The following is a 10,227-nucleotide window of genomic DNA, read 5'->3' on the forward strand; positions in this document are numbered from 1 at the left end:
CTCATCTAAGAGGATGTCCTCTTCAATGTGGAATCAATGTTACATCTTACATGTCCTCTTAGAAGAAGGAAGAGGAACACTTCCTCTATTTTTAGAGGATATGCAACATTGGCCCTTGTGCACACTATTCATCCATCATCTACCGACTACCATGCGGCATATAATATATTTCTTTTTTATTATTTGGTAACAAAACACATGTGAGAGGATGATAAAAGGATCCTCTTTGATGTGCAATTTTTTTAAGAAGAGAAAAAATGAGAGGATGAAGATAGTGAAATCTGGGTGAAAGCGAGGTGTCCAAATTAGAAAAGGAAAGAGAAAAAATAAGAGAAAATCATCCTCATGGATGTGGATGCTCTTACTCATTTTCTCAAAGAACACCTTTTTAAGAGCAATGACATCAAAGAGGTGAAATATTTCCCTCCTATTTTTCTCTTTCTTCTTATATTTTTACACCTTATCTTCTCTTTCCTCTAACTCATTTTCCACAATCCCTTAAAGTTTTTACTCATTTTTCTCTACAATAGAGAGGTTTCCCTTTCCTTTTTATTTGACCCCACTATATACTATTTATTTTTACTTAACACAAATTTTCATTTAAGACGGTCACTATCCGTCTTAAGCAAAACTTATTAAAGAAATTATTTCAAATCAATTTATTACACAATTATCATTTAAGACGGATATATTAATTTAACTGTTGTAACCTTACGGGTCAAAATAGACGGACATATTATTCACCATTTATTTTTACCTAACACTTTTATAACAAATTTAAGATATATTGAAAAGAGAATTAGTGTCTCAAAATGTGAGAATGACATATATATGTTCAACGATATTACACGAAATTTTTTATTCTGAATTACTTCTACGAACATTATTCCATACATGTTCAACCAAATCATTTTTCAATGATATATGAGTTTTTCTATCGCGAATTTCATTCTCCACTTGCATATAATTACGTAAACTTAAATCTCTAAGTCTTCCAGGAAGAACATTGAACGACGCATTAGAATTTTCTTCAAACGGTCCATGTATATTTTCCGTTTGATTGTTAAAAAATTCACTCGGGTCTTGATAATTTTGATATGTATCTCTCTCGTCTTCGACAATCATATTATGCATTATAATACACGCCATCATCGTTTTCCATAATAGGCTTTCTGTCCATGGTTGTGCGGGGTGTCGAATTATAGCAAATCGAGCTTGTAACACTCCAAATGCTCGTTCAACGTCCTTTTTAATACTCTCTTGGTGTTTTGTAAATAGTCGTTGTTTAGCTGTTTGAGGTAAACTTATTGCACTTATGAAAGTAGCCCACTTCGGATATATACCATCTGTAAGATAATAACCCATATTATAAGTTTTTCCATTAACAAGATAACTTACTTGTGGAGCTCGTCCGTGCAAAATATCATCAAAAATAGGGGAGCGCTGGAGCACATTAATATCATTACATGAACCGGGTCTTCCAAAAAATGCATGCCAAATCCACAGATCACTGGATGCAACTGCTTCTAATATTATTGTTGTTGTTTTTTATCTTCCTTGAAACATTCCTTTCCATGTAGATGGACAATTTTTCCACTGTCAGTGCATGCAGTCAATACTACCCATCATACCTGGAAATACCCGACGTTCACCTTCTCTTAGTAAACATTCTACGTCTGATGTGCTTGCTTTTCGCAAGTACTGATTTGAGAATTGATTAATAATTCCATCAACAAAATGTACAAAATATTGTCTTGTTGTAGTCGCTCCTATTTTAAAATACTCATCCACCTGGTCAGCTGATATACCATATGCTAACATTCGTAATGCTGCCGTAGATTTTTGTATACTTGAGGCTCCAAATCTTCCCGAGCCATTAGGCATTTGTTGAAGAAACCTATCGTGAGCAGTCAATGTTTCAACTATACGAAGAAATACATATTTATGTATGCGAAATCTTCGTCGAAACATGACTTCATTGTATATCGGATGATTACAAAAGTAATCTTTCATTAAGATATCATTAGCCTCCTCACGATCTCGGGGTATATATATCCTTTTTTTTTTTTTATTAAAGGCAACATCAGGTATTTGAACGGAAGAAGAAATAAGTGGAACAACAACAGTATTAATTGTGTTTTCCATATGGTATGCTATTTCATTATCCTCCACAAACTCCCCCACCATGTTGTCGTAGAATTCATCACTAGAAGTGGACGAATTAGAATGATAATTCATTTATATATTTTTGTTGTTGTAATGAAAGTATAAGAGAGGTAAATGGTGGTTTGAGTGACGTCTATCCAACCTACCTATTTATAAACTTTTTAAAGATAATAATAATAAAAAAAAAAAAAAAAAAAAAATTATAATAATAATAATAATAATAATAATAATAAACTTTCAACCTACCTATTTTTACTAGACTTAGCTTTCCTGTTGCTAAGGGTGTGGGAGCCCAGCTTGTTTCTCCGCTCCCCACCAATTTCATGTAAACTTTTGTTTTTCAATTAATGAAAGTTGCGCGCATCCTTCTATAATAATAATAATAATAATAATAATAATAATAATAATAATAATAATAATAATAATAATAATAATAATAATAATAATAATAATAATAATAATAATAATAATAATAATAATAATAATAATAATAATAATAATAATAATAATAATAATAATAATAATAATAATAATAATAATAATAATAATATTTTTCATATGGCACGCTTTTTAAGTAGATTATCTTCAATTAAGTAAATAATTTTGTGGCACACTTTTTAAGAAGATTGAATCAAATTAACAATAATAATTTTTTGTCACACTTGTTTACAAATTGAATTCAATAATAATAATAAATAATAATAATAATAATTAGAAAAAAAAATTGTTCTATGGAACGAAGGAAGTAGTATATTATTCAAAGCTAATTAAACTCTTTAGTAGTAAAATTTCATAACAAATTAGACTCCTTACTAGTACACTTTTACATAACTAGTTAAAAACCTTGCTAGTACATTTTTACATAAGTAATTAGACTCCTTACTAGAACATTTTTCATAACTAATTAAAAACCTTGCTAGTACACTTATACATAAGTAATTAGACTCCTTACTTGTACATTAATTTTCATAACTAATTAAACATGTAATTAAACTTTTCTATCAAATTATCTAGCGTGACTTGTTCAGCTGGTTGAAGATGTGTTTTACCAAGTAAAAACATATATAATTGCCACTGTCTATCATCTTCTTTTTGCTTAGCTCTAGCTGCATCTCGCTCCCTTTGATACTCGAGCATTTGTATGGTTAATGATTCTCTATTAGAGGTTCTAACATTCATTTCAGAAATAGCATTAGTGAAGGCATCCATGTTTACACTTGAAGACGCAACTTGTTTTCCTTTTTTTTTCGCCTTTTTAATTCCTTCTGGACGAGGATTATCCCTTTCATCAGTTGGCGTATCTGGCTGTGATCTTTTTGAACTCCCTCCACTTTCAGAAGGCAATTCGTTGTTTCCAGCTTGCCACTTTTTCATGTGTCTCATCTCTTTCCACGCATGCATAAGTGTGAACTTTACACCGTTATATCTTTCTTGATACAGATAATGAGCATGATTTTCTACATCTTCATCGGATTGTCCACTTGCCTTATCTCGTTGAGCTTGAGCATACACCCCAACCCAGCGAGAAACATCTCTATTAATTGTATCTCAACGACTCGTTAGAGATTTGAAGGTCCTTTCTTTTATGGCTGTGGGAGCATCTTGGCGGGCCTCCTCATACAACCTCGTTATGGTCTTCCATAAGTCACCATTATTTTGATTAGTTCCTTTTTTTTCATTTCCCCCAGCGTGTAAATACGCTGATACAAGAGCCTCGCCTTCTTTTATACTCCATTTGACTTCCCGATCTATCTTTATTATCCTCTTCAGGAAATAACTCAACAACACAATCATTTTTTTCTAGTTGTTGCGGCCCCTCACTCGGGGTTCTATTACTACTTTCGTTTCCTCCCGGAGAATGTTCAATAGGTTGATTTATTTGCTCAGGTATATAAATTGGTGGACTTTGTTGAAAACCTTGTTGTTGAAACTGGTTTTGGAAGTTTGATGGGTTATTTGAATAATTTTGCCTTATTGGATTGGTTAACACTTGTAACAACATTTGACATTGAGGATTATTTAGAAAGTTTTGATCAAGTGGAAGATTATTTAGGTTGAACTGATTATTTTGATTGTCTTGAGAATATGGGTTATTTCCATAATTTCGATTATTGTTATCCATTATAATAGATAATATTATTATTGTGAATATTTTTGTTTATTAATTAGAGTAATACAAAATATTAATAATTAATAAGATAGAGAAATTAACATTGAAGACCAAGTACTAAAAATATGTTGAAATTATACTATATTTATAGAGTAAAAAAAATGAAGATTTTTTATAAAATTATTTTTTTAATAAAAAATCTACACAATGGATAAAAATAGGTTAAGATATTATGGTACACATTTCAAAAAAAAAAATGCAACAACCAAGATGTAATCCGTAAATTGCATGCAAATTTGGTCAAAAAGCTAACTTTAAGGCACATAAGCCTAGGCAAATAAACCTCTTTGCAGAGAGGTTAACTTAAAGAAAGGGGAAAACTAGCAGTTGAACACAATGAAGAGGTCTCACTTTTACATGAAAGATATTTTAAAAGGGGGATAAAACTCTTTGATGTCATTGCTCTAAGGCTACTAAAGTCATGAAAGTGGGAGTTGTGGAAACTGTTAGGGATATTGACGTGTTTATGAATGAATAACAAACAATACATTGATTATAGATACTAGGTATAAAACCTCACAAAATTATCAAAAACTAGTTTTAAGCGCGTGCAAAATAATGCACGGGTTACGATAACAATAATTATAATATTGTTATAATTTAAGCTAATGTAGATTGAATTGTACGAGATTTAATATGCAAGAATTTGAATAAAATAAAAATGTATCTTTCATTTGAAAATTTAGATAGTTTCGAAACTCGACATAAATATAATTTGTTTGCATTTATTTTGAAGTCGATACTTCATATTTTTTATATCTACTTTATACTAAAATTAGAAACATCGGAAAAATAATGAAATCAAGAAGATTATGTCATGGAAAAAGAGGAAAAGGAAAGAAGAGAAGAGAAATTGCGGTGAACCCTGCCCACTAAATATTATGACGACCAATCATAACCCACTAAAAAACTTGGCTTTTATACCTAGAGGATTCTCATTTGTAATGAACAATATATGTTACAAGCCTGTAACGGGTCAAATAAAACCAATATGGGTAGGTAGATCAAGACAAGTCATTTGTGACTTTCTAACAGGGCCGGTCCTACACATTTTGAGGCCCTCAAAACTGTAAAACGAAACCCGATTTGTTAAAAAAAATTGTTCAAGTAATTCATGTGTCATTGTCCAATATTGAGAATACTAATTTTTTTTTTCTCCGATTTTACAGATGAGGTTGATTCTTGAAAAACTCTAAAAAATTTAGAAAAAAAATGATTTTAGATTTGGAGAATTAAAGAGAAGGTGTCTATAATTTAACCCTTTTATTGTCAGAAAAATGCAAAAGATCAATTTTTTTTCAAATTTTAGATATAGCTCCGTTAGATGAGTCCATTAAATGTATAATTCCTAGAAATTAAATTTTAATAACATGGTAATATTTTATTCTAATTCAATGACCCACTAAAATATAAGTATGTATAATTCGTAGAAATTAAATTTTAATAGCATGGTAATATTTTATTTTAATTCAATGGCCTACTAAAATATAAGTAAAGGACTAAATGGATGGGTCATGTATAAGGAATTGAACACAAGACCTCCAAATAATTGGTACGATGTATAACCACTATACTACATTACTTGTTTTGTTATTTACATGTAACAAACAAATTTTATTTAACAAAGGGCTCGAGTTAAAGCCTATATAGTCAATTTCTAATTTGACCCTCATGGCCCCTTCTAGACTTGGGCCCTTGTCATTTGCTCATGTAATCACCACTTAAGACCGACCATGCTTTCTAAACACTCTGATTTTTGTCTTATCTACTCATGTAGGTCATATTTGACCCGTTATAAACTTGTGACGAAGATACTCATCATAAGGGAGAGTTACCGAGGCAGAGATGATAATTATATGAGGCCTACTGCAAATAAAAATTTGGCTCATTAATAACTAAAATAGATCCCATGCTACAGCACGGTATTATTTAGATATCATTGTTGGAGATGTTTGTACTAAAGTATGAAGTATTAGTTTCAACTCATTTTCAGTTTGTTGAGGGGTCATATTGATAATATTTCGTATTCGAAGATATAAAATAGAAAGATCAACACTGTTGATACGAATAAATTAATGAATTTTACTTGCATTACTTTGTCAACTTTATTTTAGAAAATAAATGTTATTATATCATTATATTCATTAAAGGCATTAATCTCGTGAGATTTATATCAAATCAGATAAAATATGTATTTGTAATAAACCTTAGTATTCATATTTTAACTTAATACATACAAAGATTGAGCCGAATTTAACAGTTAGTCATGAGTACTACATTTGCTTATATCATATTTTCGAAACTTTTAGATTAAAATCTCTTACAAAAACAATTAACAAATGTTATATTTCTTTCATCTCATCCGTTTGTTTAGCTTTGATTATAGAACCTCTCAGAAATAATAAAAAAAAAGGTAAATAAATGACTGTCACGAAGAGACTACAAACAACAAATTACCATTTCTAATTTAAAGTCGTCTTAACTTAAAAACACTCTCACTCCTGATTATAGAACCTCTCACAAATATTATTGCAAAATATTTTAGGGAGATACTTAATATTTTTAAAATATCAGTATGTTATCTTTTTTATTTTACTATTTTGTAAGATATTATGAGTATCTTTGATATTTTCAACGTGGCACAACTCTCTTTGTCAATCAATGCAGTATCCTTAATTTAATCAATGTGGGTCCACTCTTTGTCAATCAAGTGAGCGGAAAAATATTAAGGAACTCTTAATCTTTTAGTTTATTGAGGATTAATAATAAAAAAAAAATAGGAAAAATAAAGAAAAGAAGAAAATATAAAATGACAAAAAAAAATCATAATAATAACAATAATCGTGACAAAATATTAAAAAACTTGAAATAGTTGCGACAAATTTATAATAATAACAATAAAACGTGGCTAAATTCTGTTAAATTGTGGTAAATATGAATTCTATAAGGGGTCGTTTGGTTATCCACTAAATTACACGGGAACTTTGATTCATGTGAATTGTAAAATGGGTAGGTTATAAAAACAAGTCATTGGTGACAAATATCCACTAAATTACACGAGAACTTTGATTCATGTGAATTGTGAAATGAGTAGGTTATAAAACAACAAGGCAATGGTGACAAAGCTCCATTTCTCACGATAATTTCAAAATTTGTGCGGTATACGAGCAATTAAATTAATTGGCAGAAAGTTTGTTATAAATGAAAATGATTTGGTCATGGTTTGTGTAGTTTATAGACAAAAGTTTCCTGAGGTTTTGTATCGTTTTTGTGTTGAAAATTGTCGTGTTCAATTTTGAATGGGACCTATTTTCTGTCTGGATTATCTATCTATATAAAATAATAAAACACAAACCAATTAATTTTTTTTTCCCGCCTACATCCTCCACCCCATACTATACACGGTCTTACCCATTCTCATATTAAAATCCACTACTAATATTATGGCCCAACATGTTATTACCCACTCTTACCCATTCTCATATTAAACATTTTCATATGATTATATCTACTATGCAGATTCATATTTCAGACGGGTTAATATCAGACGGGTTATTAACCCCTTTTGAAATAAGATGGACCAAATATAGTCATTTTACAATAAAATGTTAACATTATTTTCAGGATAAAAATTGACAACTTTAGTTATAATATTTTGTCATTAAATAATTACATTCTATTAAAAACAATGGTGACATTTGATCCGTTTTATTTCAGACCGTCTGAAACAAGACTTATTGTATCTACTATACCTCCCACTAATTTGGCCCTAAGAATCTAAAATCCTTTTAAGAACCCAACCGACTATACAAATAGATTTTTCATACATCTGTCATAAAAATAAAACCGATCAAATAACACCCCACTTTATACATAAGATAAGACTTAACCCATCATAAGGATAAGACAGATATATTTATCTACGCAGATTCTTATTTCAGTTGGGTTATTTTCCGTCTGAAATAAGATAGACCAAATATAGTCATTTTACAATAAAATGTTACTGTTTTCTCATAAAATATTACCATTATTTTCAGGATAAAAAATGACAACTTTAGTTATAATTTTTTGTCATTAAATGGTTACATTTTAATAAAAAAAATGGTGACATTTGATCCGTCTTATTTCAGACCATTTGAAGAAGGACTTATTGTATCAACTATACCTCCCACTAATTTGGCACTAAGAATCTAAAATCCTTTTTGAGTCCAACCGACTATACAAATAGGTCTTTCATAAATCTGTCTTAAAAATAAAACCGATCAAGTAACATCCCACTTTATACATAAGATTTAACCCATCTTAAGGATAAGACGGATATATTTATCTTAAATGAGAATTTGTGCCGACTATATAAACCCAAGAACGGAGCCTGATCAAGTTGTTAAATAATACTCCCTCCTATTCATTTTAACTCTCCCCTTTCAAAAGGCACGCAAATTAAGGGGAGAATTATTTTATTGTAAAGTATTATGGTGACGTAAGGTAATTGGAGAGAGAGAAGGTATTATTGTGGGGTAAGATGATTAAAATAAGTATTGTTGTGGGTATGAGCTGAGCTGAGCTTAATGAAGCTGAACTGAACTGAACTTAATGCATGGAGCTGAACTAAACTTATAAGAATTGAAATAAAGTCCAAAAAAACATGGCCTAAATGCTATATATCTTCATAAGGTGGTCTTTTGTAGGAGTCCATTTTAATTATTTTATTTTGATTTTCAAGTGAATTCTTTAATGTAATTTTTTGTGTTTGATATCATATATTTAAACTAATATTATCTTATCAGGGGCGTCTAGGCCCTGGGTAATCACGGGCACGGGAATCAGGCCTCCTGTTTTGGTCACGGACTTTACAAGCTTTATTGATGACAGCCAATAAAAACCGCGGAGTATAGTAAACTTGTGCATTTATATTTGGCGCCTCATTTTTCTGTGGTGTACTGGGCCTCCATTTGTTTTAAGACGCCCTAAATATTTATAACAACAAAATTTTAAAATATTATTAAAAAACTTTTTTTTATATGCCCGTGCAACTTTGCACGGGTCCTAAACTAGTGGTTCAATAAAACAAAATATCTCATTAATGGCGATGCATTCTATTCACTGTTGTGGGCTGCTAGTTTTGGACGAGGTCGGGTTTTTAGCACCAGAAATAATTCGACTTCGACAGGGATTTCGAGCACTTCGTATTCGACAGAGAGTAGGACAGAGTGTGAGTAAACTAAAATTTTTTTCGAGTTGTTTAGAAAGGCTATGACACTAGAGGTTGAATTGTCGATCCCTGATAACCTAAAGGCATCTTCAACCTCGAAGGGGCCGATTATCACATATCTTGATGCTGTTTTTTTTTTTACAACATTCTTACCAAGATGATGTTAGGTGTCATTGATCGTTTTAGGGATGGTAGGGTGTTGTTTGCGAGGTATTGTGAGATCGATTTGGATCTTCTGCACCCGGAGCAAAGTTTGCCTTCAAAGTTTAAAGTATTTAGGAAAGAATGTCTTGCTTGCTCTTAAACATTCTGTGGCGGAATGTGAGTTTGTCACCGATTCCATGACCTCTTACACAATGTTGTTTACAAATGACAAGAACCATTTCAAATGTTGGTCTCAGAGGCTTTTAGGAATCACGGTCAAACAGATTTGGTTGACAAATCCACGATTTAAGGTTTTGTATCACGTAAAAGGTGAACACAACAAGATTGCACATCATCTATCAAAACTTGGATCATATGATCATCAAGACATTTCTCGGGTCTTCATTCAAGGTTTAATTAGGTCATAAAGTTTAGACTTTGCTAGGATTATGTCCGTGGTAGTGAAGATTAGTAACGTGTCCATTGGTAAAGTGGAGCCCGGAAATTGTTGGACGAGTGGTTAGAAGAGTGTAGG

At 31.0% G+C, this 10,227-nt stretch overlaps 1 long non-coding RNA gene across 2 annotated transcripts in view; it reads left to right on the forward strand.

Moving 5' to 3' along the window:
• The window catches only part of LOC141656894 (uncharacterized), a 141,224-nt gene that overhangs the window by 112,173 nt on the left and 18,824 nt on the right, over nt 1-10,227 (forward strand). The gene's annotated exons all lie outside the window — the stretch shown is intronic.

Source organism: Silene latifolia, chromosome 5 (genome assembly GCF_048544455.1).
Source record: "Silene latifolia isolate original U9 population chromosome 5, ASM4854445v1, whole genome shotgun sequence".
Classification (NCBI taxonomy): domain Eukaryota; kingdom Viridiplantae; phylum Streptophyta; class Magnoliopsida; order Caryophyllales; family Caryophyllaceae; genus Silene; species Silene latifolia.